The sequence below is a fragment of the Solanum dulcamara genome, chromosome 4, assembly GCF_947179165.1.
Source record: "Solanum dulcamara chromosome 4, daSolDulc1.2, whole genome shotgun sequence".
Classification (NCBI taxonomy): domain Eukaryota; kingdom Viridiplantae; phylum Streptophyta; class Magnoliopsida; order Solanales; family Solanaceae; genus Solanum; species Solanum dulcamara.
The window spans coordinates 22,790,300-22,808,426 of record NC_077240.1 but is presented as its reverse complement, the minus strand read 5'-3'; the positions used below and the strand labels follow the sequence as shown (position 1 = coordinate 22,808,426).

At 37.3% G+C, this 18,127-nt stretch overlaps 1 pseudogene; it reads left to right on the top strand.

The window, feature by feature from the left end:
* The first annotated feature begins 1,296 nt into the window (after positions 1-1,296).
* LOC129886974 (uncharacterized) lies at positions 1,297-17,391 on the top strand (annotated as a pseudogene).
* The last annotated feature ends 736 nt before the right edge of the window (positions 17,392-18,127 follow it).

The window sequence follows — 18,127 nt, the reverse complement described above, 5'->3', positions numbered from 1 at the left end:
CAAACTTTTAATGGATGACAAAGATGACATATTTGAACCTTTTTCATTTTAAATAATAATTTCGTTAATGACGTGGCCGAATCATAATTGACCACGTGTACAAAATAATTTTGCAAAACGAAAAATATTTTTAATTTACAAATAAAAACATGGATGAATCTTTTCTCAGACGAAAATGTCATAAATGAGCCAAACTTTTAACAGATGACATAAATGAGCATTTTCTCAAAGTTCGATGGCATATTTGAGCCTTTTCACGTTGTATCACTATACACTTTCTAAAATTCATATTGTTTCATTGATACAACAATTCACTTTGTATCACTTTATTAGTGTGTTACTCGATCCTAAATTCACACCAAAATATTTTAGATACAATCTTGATTTAATTTTAAAAAATTATTACAGTATATTTCTAGATACAATCTAAATACATGACAGAAATGAGGAATTAGTACTATTATTTTTATGTGTATGTTAACAATTTTGCCAAGGCTGAAAACAAGTCTTTTTTTTAATTATTATTATTTTGCATATTCAAGCCGCAGCTGTATGTACAAGCTCTTCAACTATTCTTTTCAATTCATCCGAACGAGTTCCTCAATTTTCTTTTATGTTCAATGGTCGAACAGTTTTGTTACCATAATTATTTGTTTTGATTATTACAATATTAGAATTCTAAAACATCTTAAATGAATATAAAATTATCATAAAGTTGTTCTTGAGTACAATTTGATTGCAAAGGTTTTAATACCTGTAAAATTTAAATTGTCGTTAATTTAACATTGTTCAATCTAGTGGCGGAGGCAGAAATTTTATCAGGGGTTCAAAAAAAATCAAGCACGCCTAAAACTAAGCCTATAAATGCACCTAAAATTAGACAGGAAAAGGAAAAAAGTGTGGTTAACGAAGTTCGAACACGCAAACTGGTATAGCTGGACAAAATATTGAACCCCTTTATCACTAAGCTAAGCCCTTTGGATTATGCTTAGGGGATTCAATAATAAATATATACACGCAAATTAAAAAATTTATCTTATATATACAGTGTAACAACATAGATCCACCCTGACTCAAGCGATCATACATATATATATATATATATGCGCTTATAAGTGATTAAAAAAATATTATTGTTATCAAAATAAGAAATATTTTTGTAGAATATTAATTTATATTTTTATGTCATAATGTTGCATAATGGTCATTCTTTTTTCACCATTAATGGTGAATGATGTTATTTAAGTAAGCGATCATCATACTTAGAGCTTCTCCTTCGTTTATAATAATGACATTATTAGTGCCATAATACAACCTTTAAAGCTTTGTAAAAATTTGGTCGAGATGGTAGAGTTTCGGATTGATAAGTGTTATGTAATAGAGCCATTAAATAAATACATCATAAAAAATGCATATATACCGAGAGACAATTATATTCATTTTGTCTTCTCCAACTGCAACTGGATTCGCCTCAGAAGTATCTGCAGCATCATCTCTCTGCTTCCATGTAAAACCCTAAATCTTATTTTCCTCCTTGTACAGAATTTTTTATATTCTTCATTCTTCTTAGTTATTGGTATTAATTTTGTGCTTTTCCCTTATTTTATTTTATTTTATTTTTTCTTGTTTCGTTCTTGAGTTTCCTAATTTCTATTTGTTCTGGTCCTTTTTTTTTTTAACCTCGAAAACCCCACATTTAATAAATTTTCCTGCTTGCAATTTTTTTTTTTGGGGGTGAAGACCTGTTTGAAGGAAAGGAGCTAAACGTGGGAAGAAAGTATTCAGTGTAGGAATTGGGTGGTTCTGGGATTTTAGATATCTGGAATATGATTAATATATTAAGCAATTTAAAAAATAGGAGAAGTTGATTAGGAGCTATTTTATTTTGGTGGAAGCTGGAAAGGGTAGATTATATGGAGAAAACATAGAAAGATTGAATTTTTATGGGTTCTTTTTTCTCTTTTTTCTAGCAATATGCGATCCATTCCATCTCTTTTGACATTATCTGAATGAGCATGGATTATAGAACGTTTAACTTTGACTCGTTTAATATATGAGTGGCAAATAAAAATACCAAAGTGACTGTTAAGAAATTAGTTTGAGAGAAGAGCAATGTATCAGAGTTTAATTTATCAGGGATGTAAAGTTTTGAAACTTGTGATAATTGTGTAGAATAATGCCCCATCTTCCCTAATTTATATGATACTCCTACTTTGGATGTTCTAAAATATCATACTATTCCAGTCTTGGTATTATTCATATATAACTTTCACAAATTTCAAGAATCTAATTCCTTTTAATATTCAAATTTTAAACTTGGATATGATTTTTCTATCTCAGACTCTCTAAAAAAATCTTGATTTCCCCTATTATTACAAATATTATGTATTGGAGAGGTGATAAGACAGGTTATGATGTAACTTCAGGTTACCGAGAATATGAACCTAGATAGGAGGGTGTGGAGGGAAAATATTAGGGTAGAAAGTTATTAGGTAGTGTAGTGTTGTCTTGCTTAGGGTTGCCGGTGTTTGCGATGGTACTAGTTGTATTATTGTAGTTTCTATTTTTTTATATTGTTATTGTTTATTATTGATTTTTTAACTAATCTACCCTAGTATGTTGTTATGGAGTTTCAATTATCACATGATTTTATTGTTGTTTTGGCTTTTCTCCGGTGGACTTTGCACTGTTTTCTTTGTTATTTGCTATATTCTCTTCATTGTCTCCTTCTTCTTTATACCGAGATTTGTTGCACTTGAGCCGAGTGTCTTTTGGAAATAGTCTCTCTACCTCCACGAGATAGTGGTAAGGTTTGCGTACATTCTACCCTCCGTAGACCTCACTTGTGGGATTTCATTGGTATATTATGTTGTTATTGTTGTATTAAAAATATTATGTACAAGTCAAATTTAACTTATTTAACTTTGAGAAATTAGAAGAAGAGGAGGAGGAGATATTGGGAATTTAATTCCTTGATTATTCCCTCAAGTTGATGAAATTAAATAATTGTTACATATATTGTAAATAAGGAATGAAATTAATAAAATATTACACAATCTCTTAACTGCCTAATTAAAGGGGTTAGAGAATATCCTCATATTTATACTATCTAATTATACCATATTTAAAGAACACTTTGACTTCTTGACCAACAATCTATGTTGAATCAATTAGTTAAAAGTAATCCTCAGGAGCTGCAAGTGATCTTCTAGACTCTTTCTGTATATCAGAATGTCATAAAAAAAACCAAAATGAACTTCCTGAGGTGTTCCTTAAAAACATGGTTCATCAGCCCTTGAAAACTTGAGGGTGCATTAGTGAGACCAAAGGGCATGACCAGGTACTCATAGTGGCCAGATTGAGTCCTAAATGCAGTTTTCTGAACATCCTCCCTTGCCATCCTGATTTGATGATAGCCTGATCTTAAATCAAGCTTAGTGAATATCTGGGAACCTCCCAACTCATCACGTAACTCTTCAATGATGGGAATTGGGAATTTATCTTTGATAGTCAGCTTGTTCAGAGCCCTGTAGTCTACACATAACCTCCATGAACCATCCTTCTTCCCCACTAGAACTACAGGTGAGGCATAAGGGCTACAGCTGGGTTGGATGAGGCCTTGATCAAGCATCTCTTGTACCAACCCTTCTATAACATCCTTCTGCCTAGAAGAATACCTGTAAGGCCTTGTATTCACTGGGTTACTGCCATGCTCCAATGGAATTCTGTGATCAAATGTTGCTCTGAAAGGAGGTAACTCTTTGGGATTACCAAACAACAGTTGAAACTCATCAGTAAGGGACATGATCTGAGGATGAATCCCTTCACCTTCCTCTTCTGGTGGTTCTACTGTAGGTAATACTCTGATCATGAATAGCTGATCACCATTTTGTGCCATTTTAACCAGGTTCTTGGCATTCACCAGCTTAGTATTCTCCTTGATGCCTTTTAGCTCCACCTTCCTGCCTTGATACACAAAACCCAAGGTCAATTTCTGGAAGTTAAGTTGAAGGTCTCCCAAGGGTAACAACCATTGTACCCCTAAGATCAAATCACAAGATCTTAAGGGCAGCAACAGAAAGATATCCACAAATGTATCCCCTTGTATCATCCAGGAAAGTTGATGACACATCTCATCAGTTTGTGTGTCACTTTCATCAGACACATTGACTGATTGTGGCCTCACTGCTTGAACCTTCAATCCCAATTGCTTGACCAGTTCTTCATCAATAAAATTGTGAGTGCTTCCAGGGTCTATCAAAATATTCAATGGCCTCTTATCATTGTATCCCACCGCTCTCATTGTGTGAAAGCCTGGAATACCAGTTAATGCATGAACTGAAATTTCACATTTCCCCCCTTCTTCTTCTTCTCCTACATCCACCACTTCCTGCATCTCAGTGTCTTCTTCCATTTCTTGCTCTTCCTCATCAATGACCTCCAATAAGTATAACTGCTTGGACGTTTGACATTTGTGGCCTGGAACACATGTCTCATAACAAAAGAAACACAACCCCTTTTGCCTCTTCTCACTCATCTCAGCTGGAGTGAGTCTCCTAGTATTGCTCCTGTTAAAGTTGGCCACCCCCTCTCTTCTAGGTGGATTTCCTTCCTTCCTGGTGAATGAACCCCTGAAGTTCCCTCTATAAGAACCACTCTTAGGTTGAGAATAAGACCCCCCTCTAGGATGTGAGGATGAGCTATTCCCATACATAGAGGATTTGGTCTGTTTCAATTGAGCATTGACCTGTAACTCAGTGTTCCTAGCTAGTTGATAAGCTTGAGGAAGTGAGTGAGGTCTATGATTCTTTACTGTGAAACCTATCTCAGGCTTAAGCCCAGTAATAAAGGCACTGATAGCATATTCAGGAAGTATCACCAACCTAGTCATAATCCTTTCAAATTCCTTTTGGTAATCTTCCACCATCCCATTTTGTTTGACTAGTTTCAGCTCAGACATTGGGTCTGCATACTCAGCCCCAAACCTGTCCATCAATGCATATACATATTCCTCCCAAGAAGGATAAGGCATATGAGACCTGCTCCTGATGTAGGCTAAAGTCATTCTATAGCTATATCATCAAAGTGAATAGAAGCCACTTTTACTCTCTGATTATAAGCTACTTCATTTAAGGAAAAGAATTGCCCTACCTTGCATAACCAAGCGCTCAAGTTGGTTCCATTGAACCTGGGAAACTCCATCTTGATCATCCTTGACATGGTGGTGGCTCCTTGGTGATGGAGGTTTGATGTCCTGCAGTACTGGTTCCTCCTCCATGGCCTCCTTGCTGTGGCTTTGAACCTACAGGAGCATGTGTTGGCATAGTGTCTCCCTGAGTTGAAAAGGGTGGCAATGGACTAGCTTCCATTGCAAAACCCCCCTGGAGAATATTTCTCAAAGGTGGGAAACCCCTGCAGTATGAGGTAACCAACCATGGGATTACCAAATGGGGTGTAGATTTCTCCATTCCCACCTCCAGTATCAGGAACCTCTGTATTTTTTCCTCTGTCATATCTTCTTACTTCCTCAATGGATTCCTTCAACTCAGCAAGCGCCTTTTCATGCTGACTTTCCAGCTGAGCCTGCCTCATTGTGAAGTTAGCAATCTCCAATGTCATTCTTTCCATCATAGATTTAATCTCGTTCATATCTGCTGCCATTGTATTACACAGAGAGCTCAAGAGCTTCTCTGATACCAAATGAAGCAAGAACTGATAAACAGTAAGCTAATGGAACAGTAAACACTGAAAGTTGCAAAGAGAAGAAGAATTAACTAATTCTAGCTAATTTACGGCTAGAGATATATCATTAATAAAACCCATTACAAAGAAGAACAGTACAATATATAATATTCTTAACCCGAGATGTGTAAATAACATAACTTGAGCTAATAAAGTAAAGAAGACTAAACTGTCTACCCAACTAATGATCTTTTTAAATGACTTAACGGCTAGGTATCACCTTGCAAGCCTAAGGTACATCTCCCATGAGCCTCTATCTCTTGTACTGGACCCTCCTTAACCTCAATCTGCATCATAGAAATTTTAGAAATTTTGGTTTAATTTGTAAACCAATGAGCTCACTGTCGAAATGGGTAGGTGGCAATACTTCTGTTGTTTCCTATTATTTTTTCAAATTTGATTTCTGGATTCGCTCTTCCATCTGTTGTTGCCTAAAATTCTTTTCAATTCAATGTCTAAATTGCTTGAGATCAAGTAATTAGCTTCAATACTCTATGCTCTCTTCTTATATGGTGTAGATTCTCTACTTTATGGTATACCTCTTGTATATGAGAGATTTTCCCAACATTAATAGAATTATTTACCTTATCAAAAAATATTCTTATATGTACTTCTTTGTTAATCAGGTAGTGAGGATCTAGTTCAGCCGAGAGAGAATGAGAACTCAGAAAGGAATGACACTGCAGCTAAACTTGTTGGTGGAAAAGGTAAGACGAATTGTAACTTGTTTACTTTCTGTGTTGGGGGTGGGGAAAGAAGATAATATTTTACTTGTTGCTTTTAGGAGCATACTTTTACTTTTCTATTACTAACTTTTCTTTCGCCTCCCTTTTCTGTGTCTGAAGGACATAAGGTGGATGATATGGACCAAATGAAGGGTCAAAATCATAGGGGCAAAGAAAGTAACTTAATAAAGATCAAGAAAATTAGCTCAGAAGGTACTCATTTCCCTGCCAAAGTTGGTGGAAAATTTGCCGATGGATCTGGACCTTATCCTCCGCTCAAGACTTTTGGTATCTTAGGAAAAAGAAGCAATGACGGTAGTGTTATAACAAGGGCTGCAGCTGTAGTTCCTGCTACAAGGGACAACAAATTGGCTTCTGTTAAACATGCAGAAGCTGGGCCCGCTTCTTGTGATGACCTGAATGACGAGAAAAATAGCACTCCTTCAGTATCAAATTCAGCGAGAAAGGATCCAAAACCTCTCCTAAAGCTCAAGTTCAAGAATCCTTACCATGAAAGTCAAAATGCCTGGGCTTCTCCAGGAGAGGAGGAGAAAACCATGGTTAAGGGGCAGAGGCCTAAAAGAAAGAGAGCACCAGCTTTTGGAGAAAGCATCAACCAGGTCTGATGATAATTCATCACAACAGTATGAAGACAATACAATGGATCACTTCTTGGATGCTAGCTGGGTACTGCAGAAGTTGGGAAAAGATGCAAAAGGAAAGAGAATGGAATTTCATCATCCGTTTGATAATACCTGGTAATTTTATTGATACGTCAAGCTTACTATGCATACTTAAAATTTATGCAACTTTAATGGAATGAGTGCTGTGATATTCTGGATTAGTAATCATGATAGCAATGAGAAAAGGGCAATCAATAGAGCAAGTGAAGTGCATTGGGACTTGAGGATATAGTAGGATCAATCAAAGGAACACACTGTCTATAGTTTTTATTTTTTATTTTTATTTTAACGACCCTTGAGGGGATCAGGAGCTGAGCAACACCCCCAGGCCTTAACATATCACCAAAAATTAGCAAAAGTACAAGGAGGGGGACATAAACCTTACCTCCGCCCTATGGTGTTACATAAGACGACTAACCTACTAAGGTCGGTCAACTTATCCCCAAAACTAGTAAAGAAAACCTAGACCTATGCACCTAGAAGAGAGGACTCCTCTCAATACAAAGGTACTAGGAAAGCATAAATAAGGGAGACTCCCCTTCCAAAAGACGAGCCTAACTAAAACAAGACCTCTTCCCAGAAGCTATACCTAAGAATAAATATAGCTTAAAAGACGAAGAAACAAAAGAAATGAACAAGTGCTACCTGTTCCAAAAAGGTGATCCAGTGAGCTTCTAAGGGGTTTTTTCGACTCTCTTCAATTTTCTTATTCTAAAATTTGCCATCCCAATTTTGTCCAACTTGTAACTCTAGTATCACGTGGTAACTAGGGCTGGGCATAAAATACCGAAAACCGAATTACCGAACCGAACCGGCTATTTCGGTATTTCGGTATTCGGTAATTCGATATTTCGGTTCGGGAATCGGTATCGAAATTGATATTTCGGTATTTCGGTTTCGGTATTCGGTATTCGGTATTTCGGTTTCGGTATTCGGGATTTCCCGAATACCGAACTTTTTAATATATATATTTTTTTTTTTACAAAAAAACTGGAAAAAAAATTACCAAAAAAATAAGAGTATAGTAAGAGGAAACTATCTCATTTTTTCATTTCCCTTACCATTTTCATTTCAACTTTCCCACATTTACCGTATATTATATGCACACTTACACGTACATTATGGATAACTGCTAAAATTTAATTCATGTACATGTAAAAATTATAAATTCTAATTTCAAATTTATGCAATTGATTAAGAATTCTAATTTCACTTTGCATGATTCCCACGTTAGTTATCTACATAAATTGTTTGGTAGTTACATTGAAAACGAAAGATTTCAACTCTTTCATATCTTTGCAGGAACTAATTAATAATTAGTGCAGTGATGTAGAATTTTTGGATAATTCAAAGAAAAACATATGTATAAAAATTATGTATGATATATTAGAGATTTTTGTTTTCACTCTTTTTTATTATTTTTATTACATGGTAATATTTTTTTATTCTGTATCGATTCATAAATTATTTTCTCTTTGTTTACGATGTATCATTTCTCCTCCGTAGAATGTGGCTTACGAGCAATTTCGATTTCGATATTCGGCAAGTTAAAATGCATATATTACTTAATTATGGTGTAGTAATAAAAATATAAGTTAAGATATGTATTCTTTAGGTTAATGTAAATATTAAATGCGGATAAATTTTTATTGTATATTAACTATTAAAAAAATATGGTATTACCGAATACCGTACCGAACCGAAGTTTGATTTACCGATTACCGAATTACCGAACCGAAGTTTGAAAGTTCGGTATTTGGTATATACTTTGAATTACCGATTACCGAATTACCGAACCCGAATTTTGAAAATACCGAACCGAATACCGAACGCCCACCCCTAGTGGTAACTGATGATGATTATAAAATTGTTGAGTAGAGTCGACCATATGACTGTATTTAGAGAGTATCAGCTGGGAAATTAGCTTCCCTGTAGACATGTTTACATTTAAAATATTCCAGCATCTTGACTAAATCTTGAAGTTCTGAAATATACTTGTTGATGGTCCAAGGAGGGTTGATCTCTTTTTTAAGCCACTTAACAAGTAGCTCTGAGTCTACTTCCAAAATTACCCTACCGTACCCATGTTGTATACATCAAGTAAGACCTAACATAGCTGCCTGTACCTCTGCTTGGTTGTTAGAACCAACACCTAAAGGAGTAGCAAAGGCATAGATCAGGTTACCCTTGTAGTTTTTTAGGATACCTCCTGCTCCTATCTTGCCCGGATTGTCCAAAGCACTCCCATCAGTATTTAATTTCACAATGGATCGAGGGGGTTTAAACCAACTGACTTGAACTACCCTTACTTCATGTTGACACTTCTCCACTGTAGACACCAAATCATTCCAGCTGCTAGGCCAATTGAGGTAGGGGTAAGCTGTGAGAATTAACATGTAAAGGTCTTTAATAATGGAGAACTTGACCCTGGAAGTATTAGATTGCTTTCCTACATACTTGCTAGCACACCTATTCTTCCATAAGTTCCAACACATAAAGATTGGAGTGGCTTGAATCATGAGCTTACGGACTTCATTGTTGGGTTTAGAAATCCACCAGTTCATCAAGACATTTCTCAATGGACTGCTGCTATTCTGAATACCCCAACAATTGGAAAAATGACTCCAAATATGCTTAGCAAAATGCCCAGAAGTGAAGATATGATCAATGTTATCCCATCCAGGTCTGTAACAACAAGAACATGCAGCAGGCTCAAGACCAAAGGAGACAATTTTATCATTTGTGGGGAGTTTACATCTGAGAGTTCTCCATAGTAAATAGGAAACCTTGAAAGGGATGTTTTTATGCCAAATCAGGGAATTAGACAAAGTTTTAGTCTTCTTTTTCCTCAGGCTGAAGCACATGTGAATTTACCATGGGAGTTCAGCTTCCAGTGTGCCTGATCAGGAGTGTCAGGTTGATAGTTGACAGTAGTGCTGAGGATTTTATGAATGAGATGATGAGGAGTATGTTGTCTCACTTCTCCTCATTCCAGACTCCATGATGAAGGACTTGTGAGACAGTGGTATTATTAAACCTAGGTAAGTATCCATTGTGGTAAGCTAATGGACCCACCCCCAGCCAATCATCCCACCAAAAACTACAATCCCCAGAATTGATGGTCCACTGAATTTGAGCTTCAACATCATCTTTATTGTTCATCAGGTGCTTCCAAGCAAGGGACTTCCCAGTATTCCATTTCTTTATCACTGGATGGGCCCTTTACAATACTTGGCTCTGATACTCCCCCCCCCTCCCCCCACAAGGTTTTCTTAGATCTGAAAATCCACCACTGTTTGTATTGCAAGGCTAAACAAACATCCTCCAGCTTTTTCATACCAACACCACCTTCATCATAAGGAAAGCTGAGAGTTTCCCAGGAGGCCCAATGATATTTCCTCTTCTCATTATCCCAACCCCAAAAGAAGTCAGCAATGAGACATTTAATTTCTTGAGGGTAGTCTTGGTAGGAGTTATAGCAGTCAACAAGTGAATTGGAAGGGACTGTAGGACTGATTTATCAATGTAGCTCTGCCTCCATAGCTCAACATTTTGGTTTGCCATCCCTTGATTCTGGAAATTACTTTATCAACCATACTAGTGAAGTAAATAATTCTTTGGCCACCAATATATAAGGGACACCCCAAGTATGTGATAGGTGCATTAGTGCATCTAAAACCAGTAATTTTTTTGACCTTGTTCACAATATCCAGGGGAGTGTTAATGCAGGGATCAGGTACTGACTTTTTTCCTTGTTAATAAGCTGACCAGATGTTTCTTCATAAATCTGCTAAGTCCTGCTGATAAGCTTCAAGGAATGCTTGCATGTTGATGTAAATATGATTACATCATCTGCAAAACTTAGATGATTTATTTGAGGACCCCTTCTCTCCATTTGGAAACCAGTGTACATGTAATTTTGATGAAGATTATTTAGCATTCTAGATAACACTTCTGCTCCAAGAATGAATAAAGCTGGGGTCAAAGGGTCACCTTGTTTTAAGCCCCTAGTTGAGTGGAAGAAACCATGCCTGGTACCATTAATGATGGCTGAATACCAGTTGTTAGACATTGTCCTCGAAACCATATCAATTAAAATCTCACCAAAACCCATTCTTCTCATGACTAGACAAATAAATGACCAAGATACCCAATCATAGGCTTTGGCCATGTCTAGTTTAATAACCACATTGGCACCAACCTTGGGTTTTTTAATGCTATGAATAATCTCTTGAGCCAGCATAATATTTTCTGAAATGCTTCTACCTTGTACAGACCCTGGTTGATTCTCAGATATAAGCTGAGGTAGAATGGGGGCAAGCGTGAGACAAAGTAATTTTAGAAATGACTTTGCTGGTGAAGTTTCTAAGAGAGATAGGCCTGAACTCAGACAACTTGTAAGGGTGGTCCATTTTTGGAAGTAAAACCACGCAAGCATGTGATATAAATTTGGGAATACAGTGACCACTGAAAAAGTACTGCACCAGATTCAGCAAGTCTTCACTAATGATAGCCCAACATGAATGAAATTTTTTTCCATTCATCCCAGCAGGACCAGCAGCTGAGGTAGCAGTCATAGAAAAAACTACCCTTTTCAGTTCTTCTTTTGTAGGCATGTCATGCAGGAGTTGGTTCTGTTGCTCTGTGATCATACTAGGAATGCATTTAAGAACTTCTTCATTGATCACCTTATCTTCCCCTGTGAATTTTTTTTCAAAATGTGAGCAAGCTGCCTTCGCAATCATATCATCCCCTGGGATAGTGTTTCCCTGCTCATCATTAATCTTATAAATAAATAACTTTATTCTTCTTCCTCTAATAATAGCATGGAAATACTTGGAATTGGCATCACCATCTTTGATATTGCAGTTGTGTTTTTTGCTTGAGAATGGACTGCTCAACCTTTAAGAATCTGATATATTGGGCGTTGATCTGATTGAGCTTGGCTCTGTTCTCACTAGTGTTGTCATTAATAATATCCTCTTCAACTCTTCTAACCTTCTCTTCAAATTCTTTGACTGATTCAAAAATGTCTCCAAATTGTTGTCTAGACCAGTTAAAGTATTGGAGACCCTCTTCATTTTCTGGTGAAACACTCTCATTGGATTACCTTCAACATGTCTTTCCGAGCAAGTCTTTACAGTATCAAAGAAAGTTTTATTTTCCAGCCAGCAGTGAAGGAATTATTTGACTGTAGTAGTTTGCCTGTCAATGCATTCTAGAAGTAGTGGACAGTGATCAGAACCAGTGGAGGCCAAATGGGTAACAGTAGTCATAGGCATAACCTCCAACCACTTATCAGTAACCATGGCTCTATCCAATCTCTTCCAGATTCTGCCCTCAATATCCCTATTATTACACCAAGTAAATATTTGTCCATGGTATCCCAAATCAGTGAGACCACAAGCTTCAATCACACTAATGAATTCAAAGCTTTTATTCATGTTGTAAGGTTGACCCCCCATCTTCTCATCAACATCAGTGATTACATTGAAGTCACCTATAGTGCACCAAGGTTTGCCCAAACTTGGAAAATGCAACAACTTGCCCAGAGTGGTCTTCTCATGTACTCCTTGCATTTGGCATACACAAAGGTAATGAGAAAGGTATTAGGACAAGATACATGCTTGATTTCACAGGTAATATGCTGGTCGTCTTGATCCAATATATTACAATCCATATCTTGGTTCCAAAATATCCAAATTTTACTGTTGGGATTATGAGTAGCTTTATCCATTCTGAGCTGAATTCTATAGAAGTTGAGCTGGGATCTGTTGGAGAATGGTTCAAGCACTGCAATCATAGAAATCCTGTGGTACTCTTTAAGATTTTGGAGTCTGTCCAACACACCTTGAGTATTAATACTCCTTGCATTCCAACAAAGTATTAATCATCAGGATTTTTGTGTTTTAGACCTGGTGTTGATGCTACTCTTAGCAGTAGCAGTGATAGCTGAGTTGCTGAGGTGAGCTTGTTTGTTATGCTTTTTCTTATCCTTTTGTCCTCTAGGAGATAGTCCATTTTTATCTGTGACTTGTTGGACTTCATCTTGAGTACCTGTGTTCATGGTGGAACCAAAAGCCTTAAGAAGATGGGCACTTGTTTCCTCCTCTTCCTGTTCTTCTTCTAGCTGGTCTGGATCCTCTTCTTCTTCTGAGTGGAGTAGTGGACTACTCTGTAGTCATCACTGAGATCTCATGAATTCCTGCTTGTTCCTCCACTAACACAGTTTAGATTCTGCTGTACATTCTCAGCACTTCTTTTTTCCTCTCTGATTTGTCTCTTTTTTCATAGCATCTCTCTTTTTCTTACTAAGACCAAGTGTAGATTTGTTGTTCAGCACTTGAGGACTAACACCCTGGTCATTTTGACTTTGATTGGGAATTTGAACCTGATCACTCTTTAAACCTTTTTGAGCAATAGCATGCTTCATATTGTGATTTTTACCAGGATCATCTGCAGGAATACCACCTGTGTCTTCAATCTGAGTCACATTCTCCACCCCCAAATCAGTTAAATTATTATCCTCTTGTGTTTTGTTGGTGGGATTGGAACCTTGTCCATGCAGACAAGGATTGATAGCAGCATTCGTAGTGGTAGCAGGGGCTCTACAGTCAATCCTAGGGTCAGCCAGTTGGTTCTCAGGCGAAGTATGAGACAATACCCCCCCTTTGGATATCCCTTCCTGCAAGTTAGTAGTTTTCTCCTGACTTTCCCCATCCTTACCTCCACAGACTTTATTATCAGCCAAAACATAAATAACATTGGGGTGGGGTTGATGGAGCATTGAGTTTATACCTGAGGTCCTTTCATTTAGGACTTTGGGAGCCAGATCTGGGTTCACCTGGGTCTTTGTGTTTGTTACCTGTTTGTTCTGGTGGTTTTCTTCAGAAAGCTTTTCCTTGAGAATTTGTCTCTTTATCCTCAGCTCTGTTATCTTTTTTGGTACCTGTTTGATTAACATAATTTTGGGGAGGGTGGTGTTGATTCTGGACTCCAGAATCAACATTACAATTTTTGGGGTTTTGAGTATTGAATTCAGAATTCATACCTGTCAATTGTTGCTGTGAACCTTGCTGTGTAGCATCCTTAGGACACTGTGGTGATCTAGGCCTATAGATCTTATTTTTTCCTTGTTCATTATTAACCTGTGAAATTTGCTGATTTTGTTGGTACTGAGGATTTTTTCCTCCTTTCTTTTTCTGAGTCTGCCATTGCTCCTGAGTCTAATTTATTCTTCTTTTCCTTTGCTGTGTTGCTGTTGTGTAGGTGGTGGTGGTTGATCCTTGTTATTTTTGTTTGCTGATCCCTCCATGCTTTTGTTTTTCCTTGCCTCTTCCAGTTCTTTTCTTCTTTTAACTTCCTCATCCTTTATTTTACCTGAACAGGCAGAAACATTATGACCCTGGTGTCTGCAATAGCTACAATATTCAGGCACTCCCTCGTACTAAATAGAAAGCCATCTTCCATCCCCATTTTCATCTTCATCATATCCAATCCAAACATGGTGGGGTCTTTCTTTTGTGAGGTCAATTTGAACCTTGACTTTGGCTACAGTAACTCTTTTTTTATATGTAGCCAAGTCAAGAAAAAGAACCTTACCAATAGGAGATAATAAAGGAACCAGGACCTCAGGGTAGTAGCAATGCCAAGGTACCTCTCCTAAAACCACCCAAACTGGTACTAAGGGAGTTCACACTTAAAAACCTCATCAGCTGCCCATCTATGTACATCTTAGCTTTTTATAACACAGTAGCATGGTCATATTCATTATCCAAATCAATGTAAAGTTGTTTGGGGTTGTAGTGAGTCAGCTTCATCCCCCTCTTAATTCAGTCTGCAGGATGAATTGTTTCCTTATAACTTCCATCTTTGGCATGGTGTTGATGAACTTACCAATCAAAGTATACTTACACCTCTCAGCAAGTTTCACCATAAAATCATCCTTCTTGAACACAACAGCAGGATAGTCCTGTTTGGTGGTAATTTTAGGAGGGTTAATACTGATGGGGATAGCTCTTTGGGCTTCCTGAGCTCTAAGTTTGGTGACTATGGAATGAGGAATATTAGGGAGAGAAGGTTCAGGTATGTTAACAGCTTTTGGCTTAGGTTGATTGGACTGTTTAGGCACTGGATCAGTGGTGGCATTGTTGTTGTTTTTATTTGCCTTTTCAGGTATGATGGTGTTAGGTTTGAAGGCTTTGAAGTTGTTGGATATTTTGAGTGGGGTGGTATTAGGTACATAAGGTTTTTGATTGGATTGAGTAAGTCATTGATGTGGTTATGGTTATTATTGGTGTTCTGATTGGATTCCAAACGAGGTACCTCCTGCTGTTGCATTTCAGAAGTCAAGGCCTTATCTTTTTCACCATTAAAAACTTGATTACACTTCTTGACATTCAACACATTAGAAGGCACAGTTATATCAACATTTCTAGCTAATTGACAATTATTAGAATTAGAATTAGAAGACTAACCTGAATGGTCTTCACTTGATGCCTCTGATTCATTTCCTCCGTCAGATTCCTGATCACAGAGACTTACATTGTACCTTTCCCCTGCAACCTTAATACCCATATTGGATGAGCCCTGGGGATAATTTGATGGGGCTTTTGCCAAATTATCATTCAAATTGACATTCACCGGAGACCCTTTTCCGGCCAAATCACCTTGTGCAGGATTGTCTCTTTCCACAATTATGCATTCATGATCCTTTAATATGGTAGATTTTGATACCTGAGTACTTACTTGAACCTTTTGAAGAGCCTTGCTTTGGGAACAATTGAGACTGATCCACAGTGTCCATAACCCTAATTCTCAAATTCAATTCATCTTGATCCATAGGAATTGGGGCTTTAGGCATAGAAATATTGAGTTCCCCTATAGGAATAGTTTGGTATTGGGTGTGCTCCAAAATTCCATCTGCCGGAGGTCGCCGGAGTTCTGACACTTGTCGCTGCCAAGATCATCCATATTTAGAGCTGAATTTTTTCTACGAGATAGCTCTTGATCTCCTCTATCAACCCCGATGATCATTTTTGAACGAATATCCTCTTTTGCACCTCTAATTTGTGTGCGCTTGTCCCGTTCATCAGTCGCGATTTTCTCCAAATCGCCACATCTCGAACTGGAATTTGGCAAGATAGAATGAGTTGATTCTTTGTTTGTGGGGAGATTATGGTGTGCTAATTCATCTCCCATGGTCGGAATAACTCGAATTGCACCAGAATTCACCTGGGAAATAATTTCTTGAATCCTACACCACTGTTCATTCGGAATCACCTGTGTTGGCATTAATGTTACTTGATTCCTCACTGTTGTAGGATGAATTTGAGGGAGATAGTTGTTGGGTTTTGTTCATCTCCTTTGAGCGCCCCTCAGGAACTTTGTCCGGTGGTCGTGGGACCCCTGCCGGTGGCTGAGATGCCATCTTCGGCAGTAGTAGCTGTTGGAATTCCTAGAGAATTTTAGAGAGCGAAATGCGAGTTACTTGAATTCATTGTCTATAGTTAGAAGTTTCATTTGGGCATTGAACTAGCGTGGCTTCCTTGCTGGTTCTTAAATATCAAAATTGTGTAGAAGAGCATTCATATAAATCTGTACCTCACTTTCCTTGAGGTGTGCTAGTTTGACCTTTCAATTTGTGTTCTTTTTCAGGTATAGAGGGACAGTCGTAGAAGTCTTTGAAGGCTCATCTGTTGTGTCTGTTGCTCTTGATGATGGGAAGAAGAAGAACTTGGAACTTGGAAAGCAAGGAATACGTTTTGTTTCTCCGAAGCAAAAATGTTGACTGCTATTAAAATTGGTTATTAGATGCAGCGTATGTTGCGATTTTGGATGCCAAGAGCATGAGCAACTGCTGATTGCCAGAGTTGTTCCTCTTTGGTGGACTCAAAGGATGTAACTGATCGTTGCAGGTCAAAATTTCAAGGTTGCTGCACCCTGCATCATGTGTTTGCTGCAAGTTTGCTAACCTTTGGTTACCAGATTTACATGTAATCCGTTGGTTTGGTTCTGTTTTGTTGTCACCTTTCGTTTCCCAGTGTACAGATTCTCTTTTCTGATCAGAGGTAGAACACAAGTTTTTGAGCCTTTTGGTGGCACTTTAGATTAATGTTGCTGGGTTTACAGTTTTAATTAAAATTTCTAGAGATTAGAAAGTTCTGCTCCTACTGGTATTAACTCAGTGTAGATGACATTATTATACTGTAATATAGAATAGCCAGTTGAGCTCTGTTTAATATGAATTGACTGAAATCACCGTGATACTATGCTAAATTCCATTAGATATAATCAGCTTGAGGACTTTGGCAACAGATCATGTGAGTCTCTTAAGGAGAGTTTGTATCTATGGTATGGACCCACGAAGGTACTTATAAAGAGGAATTTTCACAAATAGAGGCACTTCGATCCTTAGTTACCAAACATAGCAATAGTGTGACTAATTATCGAACATAATAATAGTTTTGAAATTTTGAAATTCACGCTATATCACTATACACTTTGTAAAATTCGTGTTGTATAATTGACGCAACGACTTACTTTGTATCGGTGTATTAATTTATTGGTGTGTCACCCGAATCTAAATTCAAACTAGAATAATTTCAGAAACAATCTAAATATTAACTTTAAAAAATCATTATATTTCTAGATACAATGTAGATACATGACAGAAATGAGGAATTAATACAATTGTGTTTTATGTGTATTAACAATTTTGCCAAGGTTGGAAACAAGTATTTTTCTTCTGCATATTCAAGTTGCAGTTGTATTTACAAGCTCTTCAATTCTTTTTTTCCAACAATTCATCCAAACGAGTTCCCCCATTTTCTTTTTTGCTCAATGGTCGAGACAGTTTATTTACCATAATTTGATAAAGCTTCATCCTTTGGCGTTTTCCTTCTTCCCTCTCCACTCCAGTCACTTTTCTACTTAATAATGAACTCTCTCTTCTATTTCTCTTTTTCTTTATTTTCT